Source organism: Dreissena polymorpha, chromosome 9 (assembly GCF_020536995.1).
Source record: "Dreissena polymorpha isolate Duluth1 chromosome 9, UMN_Dpol_1.0, whole genome shotgun sequence".
Classification (NCBI taxonomy): Eukaryota; Metazoa; Mollusca; class Bivalvia; order Myida; family Dreissenidae; genus Dreissena; species Dreissena polymorpha.
Genome location: NC_068363.1, coordinates 15,398,395 through 15,420,937, shown reverse-complemented (window position 1 = coordinate 15,420,937; position 22,543 = coordinate 15,398,395).

The window sequence follows — 22,543 nt, the reverse complement described above, 5'->3', positions numbered from 1 at the left end:
GTACCAATAAATGGAAGTACACAAGTTACATTTTAAGAATTTACTTTTTATAAATTTTTATGTCAACCAAAAAACTTCTAATCATTTTTTTACTATTGTAACCACATAAATGAAATTTAATTTTTATAAAATAGAATTCATAAAACACAAATAAAAATAGGGGGTCACGCTTTTTTAAAGAGATTTTTTTTTTAGTTTAAATTATCCCTACCGTCTAGACGACATATTTCATAAAATACAGCAATAAGCATACCAAAAGACATTAATAAAAAACAATTTAATCACGAACATAATACCATACAGTATCAAACTCGACCTTAATCATTAATATTTACATGTTCACAGATTCCTTCATGTTTTGAAGTTTGTGTTTAAATGCTTTAAATTGATAAATGTAAACAACAGGATTAAAGAGCTCCAGTATAAAACAAAAATGAAATTAAAGAAAAAAAAAGTAAAAAAAAGTTAACCCCACCTGGGATCGAACCACTGACAATTATATTATGAACCAACTCGGTCATTTCTGATGATACTTATAACACAAATATTGAGTTGTGATAATAGCATCATCGGTGTTGCTATAAATATATCCTCGGTTAAATAAACTGCTGCAACACCCCTTAATACTTTCGCTAATGATGTGAAATATGCAAAACAATTTAAAAAAAACGAGAAAATATACTAATAAGTCAACGTCGCAAATGCGCGTCAATCTGAAAACGAGAGCAGGTGAACAAGTTTATGGGTCGTATTTCAATGCGTTATGTGAACGATGAAGTTCATGCGGTGACTCCCTGGGCACAAAGGAATCGCTGCATATATGTGAGTAACGACTGTTCGAATCTCGTTCAAAGGACGAAAAGGAATAGTATGCTTGTGCTGGTGCTGATGGCGTTGCTTGTGCTCATGATGAAAATGATGATGCCGATGATGATGCCGATGATACCGATGATAAGGACGATGGCGATGACAACGATGACGATGATGACAATTATGACGACGACGGCGCGAAACGATTACGACGACGATGATGACGACGATAGTTTGTATAATAATAATAACGATCATTTGTATAATAATAATAATACTAATGATGATAATGGTGGTGGTGGTGGTGGTGGTGATGATGATGATGATGATGATGATGATGAGATGATGATGAGATGATGATGATGATGATGATGATGATGATGATGATGATGATGATGATGATGATGATGATGATGATGATGTGCACATGTGATATTATTGGCACGAAATTGATAAGGTAATGTAACAAACCTTCGACGAGGAATCGAGCAGCGTATGCACAAATCGCGAGAGCCCTTTCTTGAAATCCACACCTGTAAATCCATCCATTTGCGAAATTCCAAAATTCCAAATGGTGATTTTGAATCAAACACTAAATGAGCTGGTTATATCGGCACAACATACTTCGCCAATTAACTATTATATTTTTGCCATAAATCATTGTTAAATATGTCCGCTATAAAGAAACGATATATTGCATATGTTTGTTATCATAGCTTTTCTTCGAATGTAAGCTTAATTTGACATGACCGCATTAGGTGCGATGTGTTTACAGTTTATAAGTGGAACAAAAGGTTTTTAGTTGCGTTCTTTTGTGGCTTCAGCTATTTAAAGCGGTCACGTATCGCCTGATCATACATTATCCTGAAGAAAAGATAATCGCAGATTAAGCAAGTGCTTTACAGATAACACAATTAGATTGTTACATATTTTTTATAAATACACGGGGTTTATTGAAATATTCGATGAGAACTACGCACGCTATTGAGCCAGTTACTGCACTTACCATTGTTTACAGAAAAATCATGATCATTGTATTTGAAAATTAATCGTTTCATTACAGTTATTAATTCCTTTGCTATTTATCATTTACAAGATAATATACATATAAATATTAATAAGTTCATAATTTAAGTAAGAACAAACGGTAATTAGCCGAAATCATATCCAGTCTACGCAAATACTACGACGAATATTAATTCTTTCATTATAATATTGAGTCTTAATAAGTAAATGTAGCCATATTGTATAAAAATACTCATTTTGTAAATGAAACATTTTTAAAGGAAAACGCTTTTCATGCACGGTTTTCGATTGGAAAAGGCAAGCTGGGTTCATCACATTTGAATGTGTTCTGCACTAATCACAATTTCTTAGAAAACTCAACATACTACTGGAAAATATATAGGGTTTCGATAAGCATTTATTTTTTAGCTTAATGATTTCTAACCTAGCTCATGACCATAACGTAATTCTGATAAACAATTTATGTGTCTGGTTTTCATTTGTCAATAACACGAGTTATTGCCAGTTCAAGTGCAAAACGAGCAAAGAATGCGTGGACAAAAATCTTGTCTGCGACGGAAAAGCCTTCTGCCGCTACAAATCAGACGAGAGCGACTGCATCACGTGCTTCGACATGTTCACGTGTAGGAACGGACAGTGCATCAACAAAAATGGGTGTCTGCGACGGCCTGAAACAGTGTAACGACGGATCCGACGAAATCGGTTGCCATGGTATCAAGGCAAAGCTAAACTGGCGATCATTTTGCTCGTGGTCGCCGGACTTGTTTGCATCATTATGCTATTTATTATAATTGCCGTCTGCTGCAGGTCCTACAATTCACGCAATTCCGGTTACAAGCCACTAGCTTAACCGAAGTAGCAATTTTTAGCGACCTTTTTGAAGTTCGCGAAACTATATTAGCTCTCTTCTATTTATTATAGTATTATCTTCTCGTACAGCTGTGGGAATATTTAATATTTAGTTTATCTTCAGTGGATTTATTTCTTATGAAAAGCTAACTTATGAAATTCACTGTGTTTGTTTAGTTTACTCAATAAACTCAATAAACAGGAACATGCTTCCGGTAATATGGCGAGAAGCTTGTTTGTTTTTGTGTTAGCTAAATGAGATGTTTTAGTGGCTTAACTCGGTGATTTAGGAATGGGATTTTGAACCTGAGAGGAACTTAAGGTACTAAAGCGTTCACGCTTACGTTGAGTTTCTTTTAGCTACTGGTATTGACTGTTATTATGAAAAAGTATTAAAAAAATGCATGTACATTACAAGATTTTGTAAACAGGACATTGAAATACCGTTACTCCAATGTTGATCCGTAGACAACTCGTGATTACCGTGTTTATCGGGACTCGTGCTTATCGAACTCGTGATTATCGGACTCTGCTAGCCAATTTTGTGAAGTATACTTCTCGCAAAAGATAGCATTCACCCATTGTGTTCCTTGTAGTATGTCCAATACATCGACACCGATTCAAAATACTAAAAAGAGGGACTGTCGTCACCAGAATTTTTACTGGATTACAAAAAACATAAATTAAAACGTATCTCCAGAACCCTGCGACAGGAATACTCGAAACATAGCATGGCAACGAATATATCCCCGGGTCAGGACGCTATTCAGGCTATCGCCGCTGCGCTCAAAGACACTATACAAAGCAACATCGAGGTAATGCTTCAGTCATCAATTCAAACGATTGTCGAGGGCGTGATTTTCGGTCTCCAAATCCAAAGTTAGCAAACTTGAAGAAGAAAACAGCAACCTGAAATCCTCTAACGAAGTCCTTACAAAACGTGTTCGCGACCTTGAACTCCGTTCCGACGCAGCTGAGCAATACAGTAAGCGCAACTGTTTGCGGATTTCCGGATTACCAGAATCTGATAGTGAAAACACCGACGACTTGGTCCTTGGAGTTTGCGAAGCCCTTCAAACCAATATAACTGTCGCCGACATCGATAGAAGCCACGTCTAGGTAGACCAAAGCAAACGGGCCCAAGAGAAATTCGCAACGTACAGAGCCAGACAAAAACTTAACACTAAACGCACTAGTCTGAAGGACATTGGTGACAAGTTCAAATTCATTTACGTCAATGAACAGCTTAAATCTGTTCGTTCGAATCTCTTGTTCGAAGCTCGTTCGCTTGTCAAAGCAGGCAATCTCCTTGGGCATGGTCTTCTGGTGGAAACATTCTCATCAAAGCTAAACACGACGATGGCCACTCCTACCTTACCGCATAGTTTCCCACAGGACTTAGAGCCATATCGCTAGACAACGCTTTCTATTTTGGACAGTGAAGATAAACAGTAAACACACGATATTTACTCATTCACATTCAAACGTTGTGTTTACACATTTGGTATGTGCTTTGTATCAATAATCAGTGTGTCATTTTTTATTATTTGTTATTCCAACCATAACCAAGGAATCCACTGTAACTATTTTTATCCTGATTTCTTTTCAAGCACGCGTATTCAGCTCTCTTTTTTAAATTAATGTAGTGAACTGTAATACCTTCTCTTATCATTGTCATAAACACTTCCTGCCAATTGTTGTAAATGTTAACAATGTAAAAGAAGCTGTTAACAAAATGACCATTACCCAAAGCCGGGATAACTTTCTTGGACATACCTCTTTACTTAACCATGGTTTGATTGTGTGTTATCTTAATTGTGTATAATGTGTTTCCTTTTAGGTCATTTCCCATTTCTGATTTAAATTTGAATCTCTTAAGTCAGGTCAAACCATAACGTCGTCTCTCACGCCCGTCTAGGTCCACGCGCACATGCACACCTCTTACACATCTACATGGACCAACACCAACATACACGTTTTGCCACGCACGCTCACACATACACACACACGCATACACGCATACATAGGCACATCACTAAATTGATTCACCAGTATTTCATTCCAACTTGACTAAATTAGCCTTTTGGCAACTGCATTGTATTTGAACGCTTAACCACAAACTTAAAACACAACCCCATTCCTAATAGCCACTCATTCTTACTTCAATCGAGACATGCGAGACATGCCTCTTTGCTTCTTTCATCCTTCTTCCTGTCTTCTGTTCCTAACCCTCTTCACTATACTTCTTGGAGCACCTCATGGAGTCTGGTATAATTTGGAATTCGTATCCCAACTACCGATGGTTACGGTACTGTTTCTCGTGCCTAGCGTCAATGCATTTTTCAGCACAGGCATTACATGATGACTAGCAAGTGTTGCGTCTACACGAGAAACATACGATTCAAATACCAATGGCGTCTTGTAATCTCTTTTTTATGCACCATGGTCCTCTTTCAAGTGGAGAAGTATTCTATCCTACATCATCTACAAACCATCACGGTTGCCAGACCATTAACACCGTATACCAATTCAAATATCGTAATCTCGGAAATTCACAGATCTAATATCGAGCTGACATGCGAGTTACTAAAACTTCTGATTTCGTCATTCGTGTGTTATGTCGCCTACATGTTTCTTTTTATCTTACTATGTGGTGACATCCACCCAAATCTCGGTCCTATTTCGAGACAGAACCTAGAATCTGCCCTCAACATCATTCACCTCTTCTTCTCAATCAGTTGATTTAAGTAACCACTTATCCTTTATGCACTACAACGTCCAAAGTATCATCAAGAAATTAGACATTTTATATACCAAATTTAAAGATTTCGACATTTTATCGTTCTCAGAAACATGGCTCACTGAAACGTCCCTTACACAAGATCTGTATTTTCCAGATTTTAACCCCCTGAAAGAAAAGATCGGCCTGGAGACAGCCACAGTGGTGTCTTAGTCTACATTAAAAATAATCTACCTTACAAAAGACGCACAGACCTCGAAATCAATGGAACTGAATCAATCTGGATTGAACTTGTTACATTTTCTAAACATACCCTGTTCGGCGTATTTTACAGACCCCCAGATACACCTGCACATATACATGCTGCCATTGAAAATTCTATACATCTTGCTGTTGACACGGGAATCACCAACATTATTATAACCGGTGACTTTAATATCAACTTCCAGGACCCTAACAACAAACTCAAACAGTTGTGCAACCAATGCGGCCTCTACCAAACCATTAATGACCCTACACATTACACTGAGCGTTCCTCTTCAATAATTGACTTAATACCCACCTCTGAGCCTAACCTTATTCACTCATCGGGGGTGGGAGACCCCTGTCTTGAACAAAATATTAGATATCACTGCCCCATCTATGGTCTTCTTAACTTCAAAAAGGCACATAAACGCACATTTAAGCGCCATATAGGGATTTTCGATCAGGGCAACTACGAAGCGCTTCGCGAAGTTATGGCTACACCGACTGGGACGCTAAAAAGCATAACGACCTTAATATTTATTCTAAAAACATATCCGAGTGCATAATATCCACGGCGAAAAACTATATTCCAAACAGACTAATAACAATTCGCCCAATCGAACCAGCCTGGATAACCACTCACAAAAAACATCTCATTCGGTGTCGTCGACGGTTGTTTCGCAAAGCCAAACACACAACACTTGAACGCGACTGGTTCAAATTCAGGACTTTGCGAAACAAAGTTGTGGCCGAAATTAGACGCGCAAAACTAAATCATCAAGACAAATTGGCTGAAAAGCTTCAATCAACGCCAAATTCTAGATCCTGGTGGTCATGTTTGAAAAGCTTTATTCGACCTTACTCGACATCATCCATACCCTCATTTATCCATCAAGATTCAATTATTGAAGACGACACCATGAAAGCTACTGTCCTTAACAACTTCTTCACAGAACAAACTCTCCTGGACGACTCAGAAGCACCTAACCTAAGGCAATTCATATATCATAACAACGAAACTTTGACCTCCCTTGTGGTCACTCCAACTGAGATTGAATCAGTGCTACTAGGCTTACCATAACAAAAAGCTTCTGGCCCAAATTCAGTAAATAACCGCATCCTGAGAGAACTTTCAACTGAACTATCTCTTTCTTTATGTGATATTTTCAATACTTCCTTACGCACCTCTGTATTCCCAGAACCATGGAAAGAAGCTTTTGTCACCCCCAATATTCAAATCGGGAGACTCATCTAACCCAGCCAACTATCGTCCTATCTCTTTACTTAGCACACTTGGAAAAGTATTTGAAAGAATTGTATTTAAATATACATTTAACTTCCTACACACTCATCAGATCCTCTCCCCCTTACAATCTGGATTTGTCCCTGGTGACTCAACAATAAACCAGCTTACGTATCTCTATAACTTCTTTAGCGAGGCTATCGATTCTGGAAAAGAGGTCAGCGCTATATTCTGCGACATTAGCAAAGCATTCGACCGTGTATGGCATAAGGGTTTGTTGTTTAAGCTTACCAATATAGGCATAAGAGGTTGTCTCTTATCCTGGTTCGAATCCTACCTTACTAACCGCAAACAAAAAGTTGTTCTCCCAAACGCAGAATCCAATTGGTCTCATATCAACGCTGGAGTACCCCAAGGCTCAATTTTAGGACCTCTTTTGTTTTTAATTTTCATTAATGATATTGTAAAAGATATTCATGCACACATCAGGTTATTTGCCGACGACACTAGCCTTTATGTTGTAGTCGACAATCCAGCCAACGCTGCAGCTATACTTAAAGCGGATATATACGATTTTTTATATGTGTTTAATTGTAATATATTGATAAAATATGTTACAATAACACAAAATAGGCAAGAAAAATTATACATTAAAGCCGAATTTCATAAAATGCAGCAAAGACAAATTAGCGCCCCGAGCCGATAATGACGTACATATTTTCTTACAATAACCGAAGCATTCGTCTTTGTATTAGGATCGGAGTTAGTGTTCGTTTGTCGTATGAATAGATATCGTTGCAGGAATTCAAATAAACCGTTACACTAAGTTTAGATTCACATCGTACATGTATGGTATACATGCTGGCAAATTCGGCTGTACAGCCATTTTCAATTTCAGAATTATATATCTGGCTTATTTCGCATTTTTCGACACATGTTCTTCTTAACTTTTATTTTAATTTATATTGAAATATATATATATTAGTTTTTTACACATTTATATAAATTCATAAATATTTTACAAAATCGTATATACCCGCTTTAACTCCGACCTCGAAAGAATCAATAAATGGGCTAAAACGTGGCTTGTCAGTTTTAATCCTAAGAAAACGGAATCGATGATCATAAGTCGCAAGACAAACACAACTCAACACCCCCCTGTATATATGGATAACGTCGCCATTAGCGAAGTAACAAAACATAAACATCTAGGACTCTACTTTACGAAAGATCTTAAATGGGGCGCCCATATTGAGTACATAGTTAATAAGGCCTACACAAGAATACACGTAATGAAAAAGTTAAAATTTAATTTAGATCGTTCCTCATTGGAAACCATGTACTTATCATTTATTCGTCCTTTACTCGAATACGGCGATGTCGTTTTCGACAACTGTACATTACAAGACCAAGAACTGTTAGAAAACGTCCAACATGAGGCTGCACGAATAGTCACAGGTGCCACGAAATTAATCTCTATCCAAAAGCTTTTGGAAGAAGTCGGATCGGAAACTTTAAGTAATCGCAGAGCCAAACATAAACTCACTCTTTTTTTTTACAAAATGACTAATAACCTAACCCGATCCTATCTGTCTGACTTATGTCCACCAATGAATACCAACGACCGCTATAATTTAAGGAATAATCAATCACTTTATGTCCCTAGAGCTAGAACTGCGCTCTACTACAACTCATTTATCCCATCCACAACTCGTGCTTTCAATAGCCTTTCAACCGAAACCTCGAACGCATCATCCATCCACACATTTAAAAGAGGTCTTCCATCATCAGCAGTCAAAGTTCCAAAATATTATTACTATGGCAAACGTACATCCCAGATAATGCATACGCGACTACGCACAAACTGCAGTGTGCTTTAACATGACCTGTTTAGTAAAAACATTATACAATCCCCTCTTTGCTCTTGTGGCGAAGAAGAAACAGCTAGCCACTATTTTTTACACTGCCCATTGTACTCCACCATTCGAGTGCGCCTCTTGAACTGTGTATCGCACTTCTGCCTACCCTCAACCAAGGTATTGCTTTTTGGAAATCCTATTCTTTCTTTGGAAGACAACTGCACTATTTTTGCAGCAGTACATACCTTTATTGATACATCTAAACGTTTTGATAAGACGCCTTCGGTACCAATTCCCACATTAGTATAACGTGCTCCCCAGCTCCTTCAAACTCTTTCTCCAACCTCGTTCTACCACTCTATCTCCGCTTCCATTTCTCTAACTCTTTCCTACTATCACTTACACATCCACTTTATCTATGTATCCATACTCATCTACTTTTCCCACATTAAAGGGATCTTTTCACGCTTTGGTAAATTGACAAAATTGAAAAAAGTTGTTTCAGATTCGCAAATTTTCGTTTTAGTTATGATATTTGTGAGGAAACAGTAATACTGAACATTTACCATGGTCTAATATAGCCATTATATGCATCTTTTGACGATTTTAAAACCTAAAAATTATAAAGCGTTGCAACGCGAAACGATTGAATAATTTGGTGAGTTCTGTTTTTGTCGTTAAATTTTGTGAAACTACGAAGATTGCTTATATAACGTATAAAATACGTAAACAATGTATACTCGGCGGAATAGCTCAGTAAGCTAAAGCGTTTTTACTTCAGGACTCTGGCAGGACTCCAGGGGTCACTGGTTCGAAACCTGCTCCGGGCAATGTTCTTTTCCTTTTTAAATTTTATTCTTGATTTTTTACTGGAGCTTTTACGATCCAATGTTTACATTTATCAATATAAAGCATTTAATGAATAAGTTAAAAAATGCCAAAATCTGTGAAAAGGCCCCTTTAAACCCTACTTCAATTTAATTATACACATGTACTTTCCACCACAACCACTCTTCATTAACATTTATGTAGTGAAGTCCTTCTCGCCTAATGCATCGCTTATCCATGCTCGTGGAACGACCTACAATAAGCTAAGTTCAGCTTCCAGGTCAATCCACATATTACTGTGTATTTATTTGATGTATATGCATTCCGAAATAAATATGTTTAAACCAAACTCAATAAACAAGTTATGTAACTGTTTCAAGCACACACCATTGTTAAATAATATGTTAAAAGGTGCTATTTAATTTACGGACAAATGCTTATTTGAAACCTTTATATTGAAGTTAAGGCGGAAACTGTTATCCCTGATAAGACTGTGTGGACTGCACAGGCTAATCTGTGACTACACTTAACGCACAAACATTAAACCACCTTTCCACAGAGAATGGCTGATATTTATGTTATTATTATTATATTACTCGTCTCTAGATTCCGTCATGGCTGATATATATGTTATTATTATTATACTACTCATCATTAGATTCCGTCATGGCTGATATTTATGTTATTATTATTATTATACTCATCTCTAGATTCCGTCATGGCTGATATTTATGTTATTATTATTATACTACTCATCTCTAGATTCCGTCATGGCTGATATTTATGTTATTATTATTATACTACTCATCTCTAGATTCCGTCATGGCTGATATTTATGTTATTATTATTATACTACTGCCCATCTCTAGGTTCCGTCATGGCTGATATTTATATTATTATTATTATTCTACTCATCTCTAGATTCCGTCATGGCTGATATTTATGTAATTATTATTATACTACTCATCTCTAGATTCCGTCATGGCTGATATTTATGTTATTATTATTATACTACTCATCTCTAGGTTCCGTCATGGCGGATATTTATGTTATTATTATTATACTACTCATCTCTAGATTCCGTCATGGCTGATATTTATGTTATTATTATTATTCTACTCATCTCTAGGTTCCGTCTTTATTTCACAGAGCATTTCTGATATTTATGTTATTATTATTATTCTACTAATCTCTAGATTCCGTCATGGCTGATATTTATGTTATTATTATTATACTACTCATCTCTAGATTCCGTCATGTCTGATATTTATGTTATTATTATTATACTACTCATCTCTAGGTTCCGTCATGGCTGATATTTATGTTATTATTATTATACTACTCATCACTAGATTCTGTCATGGCTGATATTTATGTTATTATTATTATACTACTCATCTCTAGAATCCGTCATGGCTGATATTTATGTTATTATTATTATACTACTCATCTCTAGGTTCCGTCATGGCTGATATTTATGTTTTTATTATTATACTTCTCATCTCTAGGTTCCGTCATGGCTGATATTTATGTTATTATTATTATTCTACTCATCTCTAGGTTCCGTCTTTATTTCACAGAGCATTGCTGATATTTATGTTATTATTATTATACTTCTCATCTCTAGGTTCCGTCTTGGCTGATATTTATGTTATTATTATTATACTACTCATCTCTAGATTCCATCATGGCTGATATTTATGTTATTATTATTATACTACCCATCTCTAGATTCCGTCATGGCTGATATTTATGTTATTATTATTATACTACTCATCTCTAGATCCGTCATGGCTGATATATATGTTATTATTATTATACTACTCATCTCTAGATTCCGTCATGGCTGATATTTATGTTATTATTATTATACTACTCGTCTCTAGATTCCGTCATGGCTGATATTTATGTAATTATTATTATGCTACTCATCATTAGATTCCGTCATGGCTGATATTTATGTTATTATTATTATACTACTTATCTCTAGATTCCGTCATGGCTGATATTTATGTTATTATTATTATACAACTCATCCCTAGATTCCGTCATGGCTGATATTTATGTTATTATTATTATACTACTACCCATCTCTAGGTTCCGTCATGGCTGATATTTATATTATAATTATAATTTTACTCATCTCTAGATTCCGTCATGGCTGATATTTATGTTATTATTATTATACTACTCATCTCTAGATTCCGTCATGGCTGATATTTATGTTATTATTATTATTCTACTCATCTCTAGGTTCCGTCTTTATTTCACAGAATATTGCTGATATTTATGTTATTATTATTATACTTCTCGTCTCTAGGTTCCGTCTTGGCTGATATTTATGTTATTATTATTATACTACTCATCTCTAGATTCCGTCATGGCTGATATTTATGTTATTATTATTATACTACCCCGTCTCTAGATTCCGTCATGGCTGATATTTATGTTATTATTATTATACTACCCATCTCTAGATCCGTCATGGCTGATATATATGTTATTATTATTATACTACTCATCTCTAGATTCCGTCATGGCTGATATTTATGTTATTATTATTATACTACTAGTCTCTAGATTCCGTCATGGCTGATATTTATGTTATTATTATTATACTACTACCCATCTCTAGGTTCCGTCATGGCTGATATTTATATTATTATTATTATTTTACTTATCTCTAGATTCCGTCATGGCTGATATTTATATTATTATTATTATTCTACTCATCTCTAGATTCCGTCATGGCTGATATTTATGTTATTATTATTATACTACTCATCTCTAGATTCCGTCATGGCTGATATTTATGTTATTATTATTATACTACTCATCTCTAGATTCCGTCATGGCTGATATATATGTTATTATTATTATACTACTCATCTCTAGATTCCGTCATGGCTGATATTTATGTTATTATTATTATTATACTTCTCATCTCTAGATTCCGTCATGGCTGATATTTATGTTATTATTATTATACTACTCATCTCTAGATTCCGTCATGGCTGATATTTATATTATTATTATTATTATACTCATCTCTAGGTTCCGTCATGGCTGATATTTATGTTATTATTATTATACAACTCATCTCTAGATTCCGTCATGGCTGATATTTATGTTATTATTATTATACTACCCATCTCTAGATTCCGTCATGGCTGATATTTATGTTATTATTATTATACTACTCATTTCTAGATCCGTCATGGCTGATATATATGTTATTATTATTATACTACTCATCTCTAGATTCCGTCATGGCTGATATTTATGTTATTATTATTATTATTATACTCGTCTCTAGATTCCGTCATGGCTGATATTTATGTTATTATTATTATGCTACTCATCATTAGATTCCGTCATGGCTGATATTTATGCTATTATTATTATACTACTCATCTCTAGATTCCGTCATGGCTGATATTTATGTTATTATTATTATACTACTCAACTCTAGATTCCGTCATGGCTGATATTTATGTTATTATTATTATACTACTACCCATCTCTAGGTTCCGTCATGGCTGATATTTATATTATTATTATTATTTTACTCATCTCTAGATTCCGTCATGGCTGATATTTATGTTATTATTATTATACTACTCATCTCTAGATTCCGTCATGGCTGATATTTATGTTATTATTATTATACTACTCATCTCTAGATTCCGTCATGGCTGATATTTTTGTTATTATTATTATTCTACTCATCTCTTGGTTCCGTCTTTATTTCACAGAGCATTGCTGATATTTATGTTATTATTATTATTCTACTCATCTCAAGATTCCGTCATGGCTGATATTTATGTTATTATTATTATACTACTCATCTCTTGATTCCGACATGGCTGATGTTTATGTTATTATTATTATACTACTCATCTCTAGGTTCCGTCATGGCTGATATTTATGTTATTATTATTATACTACTCATCTCTAGATTCTGTCATGGCTGATATTTATGTAATTATTATTATACTACTCATCTCTAGAATCCGCCATGGCTGATATTTATGTTATTATTATTATACTACTCATCTCTAGGTTCCGTCATGGCTGATATTTATGTTTTTATTATTATACTTCTCATCTCTAGGTTCCGTCATGGCTGATATTTATGTTATTATTATTATTCTACTCATCTCTAGGTTCCGTCTTTATTTCACAGAGCATTGCTGATATTTATGTTATTATTATTATTCTACTAATCTCTAGATTCCGTCATGGCTGATATTTATGTTATTATTATTATACTACTCATCTCTAGATTCCGTCATGTCTGATATTTATGTTATTATTATTATACTACTCATCTCTAGGTTCCGTCATGGCTGATATTTATGTTATTATTATTATACTACTCATCACTAGATTCTGTCATGGCTGATATTTATGTTATTATTATTATACTACTCATCTCTAGAATCCGTCATGGCTGATATTTATGTTATTATTATTATACTACTCATCTCTAGATTCCGTCATGGCTGATATTTTTGTTATTATTATTATTCTACTCATCTCTTGGTTCCGTCTTTATTTCACAGAGCATTGCTGATATTTATGTTATTATTATTATTCTACTCATCTCAAGATTCCGTCATGGCTGATATTTATGTTATTATTATTATACTACTCATCTCTTGATTCCGACATGGCTGATGTTTATGTTATTATTATTATACTACTCATCTCTAGGTTCCGTCATGGCTGATATTTATGTTATTATTATTATACTACTCATCTCTAGATTCTGTCATGGCTGATATTTATGTTATTATTATTATACTATTCATCTCTAGAATCCGCCATGGCTGATATTTATGTTATTATTATTATACTACTCATCTCTAGGTTCCGTCATGGCTGATATTTATGTTATTATTATTATACTACTCTTCTCTAGATTCCGTCATGGCTGATATTTATGTTATTATTATTATACTTCTCATCTCTAGGTTCCGTCTTGGCTGATATATATGTTATTATTATTATACTACCCATCTCTAGATTCCGTCTTCATTTCACAAAGCATGGCTGATATTTATGTTATTATTATAATACTACTCATCTCTAGGTTCCGTCTTCATTTCACAGAGCATTGCTGATATTTATGTTATTATTATTATACTACTCATCTCTAGATTCCGTCATGGCTGATATATATGTTATTATTATTATACTACTCATCTCTAGATTCCGTCATGGCTGATATTTATGTTATTATTATTATACTACTCATCTCTAGATTCCGTCATGGCTGATATTTATGTTATTATTATTATACTACTCATCTCTAGATTCCGTCATGGCTGATATTTATGTCATTATTATTATTCTACTCATCTCTAGGTTCCTTCTTCATTTCACAGAGCATTGCTGATATTTATGTTATTATTATTATACTACTCATCTCTAGATTCCGTCATGGCTGATATTTATATTATTATTATTATTCTACTCATCTCTATATTCCGTCATGGCTGATATTTATGTTATTATTATTATACTACTCATCTCTAGATTCCGTCATGGCTGATATATATGTTATTATTATTATACTACTCATCTCTAGATTCCGTCATGGCTGATATTTATGTCATTATTATTATTCTACTCATCTGTAGGTTCCGTCATGGCTGATATTTATGTTATTATTATTATACTACTCATCTCTAGATTCCGTCATGGGTGATATTTATGTTATTATTATTATACTACTCATCTCTAGATTCCGTCATGGCTGATATTTATGTTATTATTATTATACTACTCATCTCTAGATTCCGTCATGGCTGATATTTATATTATTATTATTATTATACTCATCTCTAGGTTCCGTCATGGCTGAATTTATGTTATTATTATTATACTACTCATCTCTAGATTCCGTCATGGCTGATATTTATGTTATTATTATTATACTACTCATCTCTAGGTTCCGTCATGGCTGATATTTATGTTATTATTATTATACTACTCATCTCTAGATTGCGTCTTCATTCCATTATACTACCCATCTCTAGATTCCGTCTTCATTCCATTATACTACCCATCTCTAGATTCCGTCTTCATTCCATTTCCTCAAAACAATCTTTCTTCGCTCTCCTATTCCAGCGCTTTGAATGCTGATTTAGCTAGATTCTGATTTTGATTCTGCAAAGCGAGATTTGAAAAATAAAAGCAATTAAATGTCTTAAACGATAATCGTATTTGACGTTTTACGTTATCAATATGAAAAATATAGAATATATAACTTAAAAAAGTCAGTAATTTTGTTAACGTAGGAACAGAATATGAAAACAAAAATCGATTCTTATTAATGTATTAAAACGTGAGTGAATATAGAAACAGAAGCATACGTATATCATTTATATAGTTCCGCTCCGCAAACGCAGTAAACGCAAGCAAATTACTGTCATTCTGAAATCGATTGTAACAGTTGGTAATCAACAGCAAAGATATTTAAATTAATGTTGCGAGATATATATGCATGTCCGCGACAATCAATAATTTTCCGCATTTCATGATGTACATCTCTAATTTGAATCTGTATTGATTATTCCGGTGTTCGCTCTGAACCAGTTTGGTCGTGGGTTTCATACAGTGTAAACTAATACAAATATTATTTCAATGGAGCTGTGTGTCTGGTCGCTGATTTTAATTTTGACTTTGAGCATATGTCTGCAGAGTGGAGGAGTTTTTGCCCAGGATGATTCAACATGCCTAGCGATGCTCGGAGCCAGTAAGTGGATTTTCATTAACATATATACATGCACACTGAATTTCAGACACAATTATATACTTGAATCTTATTTTTATATTCTTGTGTGTGCTGGTGCTATGGAAATAAGATACAACACCGTTCAAAACTTTGATAACGGTCATAACGTATGTTCATCATCATCAACATCATCATCATCAGCAGCAGAAGCAGCAGCAGCACCACCATCATCATCATTATCATCATTATTATCCTTATCATCATTATTATCCTTATCATCATTATTATCATTAATAGTATTATTATTATTATTATTTTCTTTCGTTAGATGTGATACTTAAGTCACTGAATTTACATTTATTTAAGTTGACATGACGAAGCACTGCTCGCAGACGAAATCGATCAACGGGTCTATGGTCATTTCCGTTTCAAGCCATCAGTACAAGGTCATACCGAAATGCCAGAACTGCTCCGTTACCATTGTTACCACAGACGACAATAATTTGGTCGCCACGCTCTACAAACTTGGGACGGAGATTTTAAACTCCTCTGCTGCTGAATGCGATATAAACAGAATGGATATATTTGACGGGAATTCTTCGGAAATTTCAAAGATTTTATCAGGTCTGGTATATTTTTATATAAATTTTTGCATTTCGTATGTGTCTTGGCAGGTTGAATACATATATACTGAAGCAGGATTTAATATTCATCTAAGTTTGTATTGTTACTTCATAGTATTAATACAGAAAGTATTTTTGCGTGAAACACGTGACATCTGGTAAAAAAGCACTGCGACATTCTAACGGAGTTGTTATTCCATAAGAATACTTTACAGAAACTACTTTTTATATCCAGAAGCCAAGTCGAATGGGATTCGCAAACGATTATAAAGTTCATTTGAGATGAAGTTGGCATCTGCGGCTGTAAACTTCCCGACAATACTGTTTTCAAGTCGTCTGGTAACGCCATCACGGTACGTTTGCAGACGACATGCGACCAGACGACACACGGCGAGCTGGAACTTGTAGTTACGTCAGTAAAAAGCGGTACGTATTGGACAATCACTGATGTGCGCGCATATCTCCGAAGAAATTACAATTAATAACGTACATACACTATCACATCATTGCTTCAAACGGAGTATTTGTCGTTTTTATATTGCGTACAGTAAAACATTAAATTTTGCTATCATGGATCTCCCGTTTACAAGTTAATAAGTGATTAGATCATTCTGAGAGTTATATGAGTGTATTACAACGTTTCCTTTGATTAAAATTGATTCATATTCCGCATACTTCGCACTTGTAACTTGGTATTTTAAGTCATTAAAGTAAAGCGCCTTTACTAAAGAATCAAACGACGTTTTCTGGATGTATCATGTTTGACTGTACACGCTTACGTTAGTGCTGTTCTGTTATTCAAATAAAATTGTTAAAACTAAGAAATCAAATCCATCATTTTCAAACCAAAATATGTCTCTTATTGTCTCAGAACTGTTCAACCACACGGACTGCGCGGGCCAGTTCAAGTGCAAAACGAGCGGTGAATGCGTGGACAAATATCTCGTCTGCGACGGAAATGCCGGCTGCCGCGACGAATCAGACGAGAACGACTGCAAGCTGCACAACATCACGTGCCTCGACATGTTCACGTGCAAGAGCGGCCAGTGCATAAACAAAAACGGCGTATGCGACGGCAATGATCAGTGTGACGACGGATCCGACGAAATCGGTTGCAATAGAATCAAGGCGAATCTGGCAATCATTTTGCTCGGGGTCGCTGCAATTATTTGCCTGATCATGCTCTTCATAACGATTGCTGTCGGTTGCAAGTTCTACACTGCGCGCAAATCCGAGTACAAGCAATTTACATAGCCAAAGTTACTATGTTTATGCAAACTTTTTTGAAGTCAGTGAATATCCAGATTTAATAAATCGATAACAATTCAGTATATAAGTCACTTTTATTTATTATATAACTATTATATAACTTATCTTCCCGAACCGTTATACGTAACGATGATTATGTACATTTCGAAGAGTTCGCTGCAACAGCGGCAGGCCTATTTATTATTCAGTATGACGGCATTCACGGGGACTTCGTGGATTTAGTTCTAATTTAAATAATATATTATGTTTGTTTGTGATCTTTTGTGATCTCATAAAACTTAAGATTTTTTAAATTAAATTGTCTCAAGAACAAAACACTGTTTAAGATAACTATAAAAATACTCGCTTTACAACTTTCGCTACAAGCGGCGTATCATAGGTTGACGATTAAATTAGCAAATCCAGTAAAATTACAGACTGTTATTGTCCATTAATTATTGCATATTGTGTTGAAATCATTGTCACAAAAACAAGTTCAAAATAACTTAACATAATTGTGTACTTGATGGACAACTAATGAAGGACAACTAATATTATATGGCGGAAAACAGGTGTAATTAAGTTCGCGTTAATCCCTAAACGATTCCCACATTTTAGCAAACCACAAATGTTACATATTATCTCATATTACCGACGGTGACCGGTTGTCTTAGGTGTATGTCGTACGGCGACTCGTCGACTTTATGCTCCAATTATAAAACGACCACAATAGTTAAGCACAATCAAACAAAGATACACAAAATATATATCTAATAAATCAAACTCTCAAACCACAATACAAGCACAGAGCAGGATGATTTCGGTGACCGGTTGACTTATGTGTATGCCGTACATCGCCTCACCGACGTCATGTTTTATTTCTTAAACCACTTTAGCAAGGCATGGATTTAGGTATATCAAGGCCTAATCCACTGTCACAAATGTCTTATGGTCATGAACAAACAAATAACTGGTAGATGATGATTGTCGGCCGATAAACATGATTTGTTACAGGTATTCAAGATGGATATATTGTATAAAAGTATTAAGTCAGAAAAACACACAAATCACCAACGTAGATGAGTATATAACATGAAGTCTAAAAGGCATATCGACTGGTATTTACAAAGATGACTGTAAATCGATTGTACGCAGTACTTTTTGTGCTATCTATAATCTATAAAAAAAAAACTTTTCATGTTTTGTTTTTGTGTGAAAAACAACAAACACACTGTAATGTGCGGCAACTTCGACTTATTCCATACATGTGGAAACGACAGCAATGTCAATGTGCCCAGTATAAATACATGTATAAGTTTGAAATGAGAGCGATTTACTCATCGTATATCTATTCCACTACACATACTTTAAGACATAACCAGTGCCTGTCGCAATGGGGTCGAAGGATTTTCTCACAATGTCGAATGTCGTAATACGTATAAAATTTGTATATAATGTATCATTAACCTAGGGGTTAAGCATAGATATTTTGGGGCATAAGATGCTATAAATCGCAATCGAAGTAACCTTTAAATTAATGGAACTACTATGAACACACGTTTCTACCAAGGCGTCTAAGGGAAGGAACAACACGTGTTACAATGAACTATAATTATAGTATAAATGTCTACCATAAAAGATGTTCGTGAAAATAATATGGATAACAAACTGTTACTCTTTATATTTTTGACGAGGCTGGGGTTAAAGGTAACACAAATTGAAACAACAACTTACCGTATAAATGTATCAGCAATCACCAGAATGGGATTTAACAAGTTTTATTAATTTAAAAAAATGACAAAATAGCTTAAATTCATTTGCCACGATGGGAAAGCCTGTGCAATATGTGGCTCATGCATATGTTTACAATGATATTGAAGGCAATATATGAAATGTTTAACTATTGAAACTTCTGTGTCCTGTAAATAAATTGCATAACACTAAATTTCAATTACTCCAAAATATTTATAACAAGAAGTATCTTTAAAAAAGATATACGGCGTTGATAGTTCAATGAATGAGATCAAGGATAGCGAATGTCTTTTTTCTGTGCAGTTCTTAGCTGCATCACACGCAGTACGGGATGTTACGCGGAGTTTTCGCGGCTTTTTTTTTACATTATTACATATTGCTGGTCATAAACCTATAGATACAAAACAGAAAACCAAAAGAAGAATGGAAGTGAAATTAAATCATACGAGTCAACCGGCCACACGCGAAGTATCCGTATTTATAGGCGCGTTCTTCGAACAAACCTGTTTTAGTGGTTTGTCGGACATTGCTATTTGATTCGATTATTAACAGTATCAATAATCATCGCGCTCATGCTTAATACATTGGTCAATATGGTGGAATAATTATTGTTAAATTAATCAAAAATAATATTTATCATTGTATTGTTGAAAACACATTAAGAATCTACATATTTCTGGTCTAAAGAAAATTCCAGGTAACCTAGTTCACGGATAGCGTATTTATTACATAACTATTATTTTACTGGCCGCGAACTCCGGTGATGACCTGTATATAAACTCTGACATTCATACACTGGCCGCGAATTGACCCGATACCTCGAGGGTTGAAATGCAATGTATTAAAGTGAGGCATCGCTTCCACTGCTCTTTATACTTTTACATGTTAACATGTTGACAAGAATATGGAAGTAAGTACTAAATATGAGAACATAGCCTTTAAGTATAAACACGTTGCGCTGGTAATTCTCTGAAAAAAAAGGTGCACGCACAAACTGTATTGATGTCGAGAATTGAGTGTAAAACTGTTCTATCTATTAAGCCTTTTCATTAGAAATAAAATTGTTTCATGCAGTAAAACAGTGTTACAAAGACGCGGATATGTTTCCAATGTTCTGGTGGTATACTCAAATCAGCCAATGGAATAAATGAAGTGTATTCATTCGTACCTAGCCGCGGGAAATTTTATTTGAATTTTATTGGACACTTACAAAGGTCAGGTAAGGTGAAAAGCTGTCTTAATACAGCTTACGCCGAAAAACATGTGCATGCCAAATAAAAGAATACGTATTGTAGAAACGAACGAGATGTGTTTTATTGATAGTTTTATATTCGGTAAAACATGATTTTATCTGCGCTTTAGACTTTTGCTAAGAAAGAGATAAAAATTTAATTTATATAAACCACTATGTGACGTTTGGTTTGATAGTAGCACTTTCTCAGACATAACACGTTATAACATACGGTTACATCTCAATATCAAATCACGAACACATTTAGATTTGGCATACCATACACTTATCACACATTTATTGCGTTAACAACTCAATTGTCGGTAATTATTCGTTATTAACCAATGTGTTTCACAACGGCTCGCAGATAAATGCGTATAACAATTACAACATTCCGGTGTAGCGGATCCGTGGTCTGGTGGTAACACACTGGCTTCACAATCCAGAGATCGCTGGTTCGATCCCCCGCTGCACCTAACCTTCTAACTCGTCTTTCGCATGAGACGTTAAACCGAGGTGCAGTGTACTAGGTGCTATACACCGGGCACTAAAAGACCCAGGGTCACCTCTGGAACTGGGTGTCTCCTGTATCTTGCACTATCCCCCGTAACCAACTAACACGTCTTTCTGGGGGCGATGGCCATATGGGAGACAATCCCGGTGCACTCGATAAAAATCAAAAACAACAACAACATTCCGGTGCGCCAACAAAGCAAGCTGAAACAAGAGATTGTTATTTCGGAACTGATTGTTGGTAATCATCAGCAAATATCTTTAAAATAATATGCAAATATATGTAAATAATCTCGTCAAATTCAGATTTTGCCGCATTTACATGTTTACACTCTTATTATTATGCCAAAACTGTATTGCCAGTTCAGGCGTGTGCTGAGAACCATTTAGAACTAGGATTTTATATACTGTAAAAACATATTATTTCAATGGAGCTTTCTGTTTGGTCGCTTATTTTGATATTTACTTTGAGCATGTGTCTGCAGAGTGGACGAGTATTTTCCCAGGATGATTCGACATGCCTAGCGATTCTTTAAGGCTGTAAGTGGAATAAAAAGAATATATATGCATGTACACTGCATTTCGCGAATTTATATACTTACATTTAATTGATTTTTAATATTCTTGTTCATGCTGCATATATTGTTTTTATATCATCATCATCATTATTGTAATAAGGAAATAATACTTAACTCACCCTCGTCAATATTCATTTAAGTTGACATCACGAAACACTGCTCGCAGACAAAATCGTTAAACGGGTCTATGGTTCTTTCCGTTTCAAGCCATCAGCACAAGATCATACCGAAATGCCAGAACTGCTCCGTCACCAT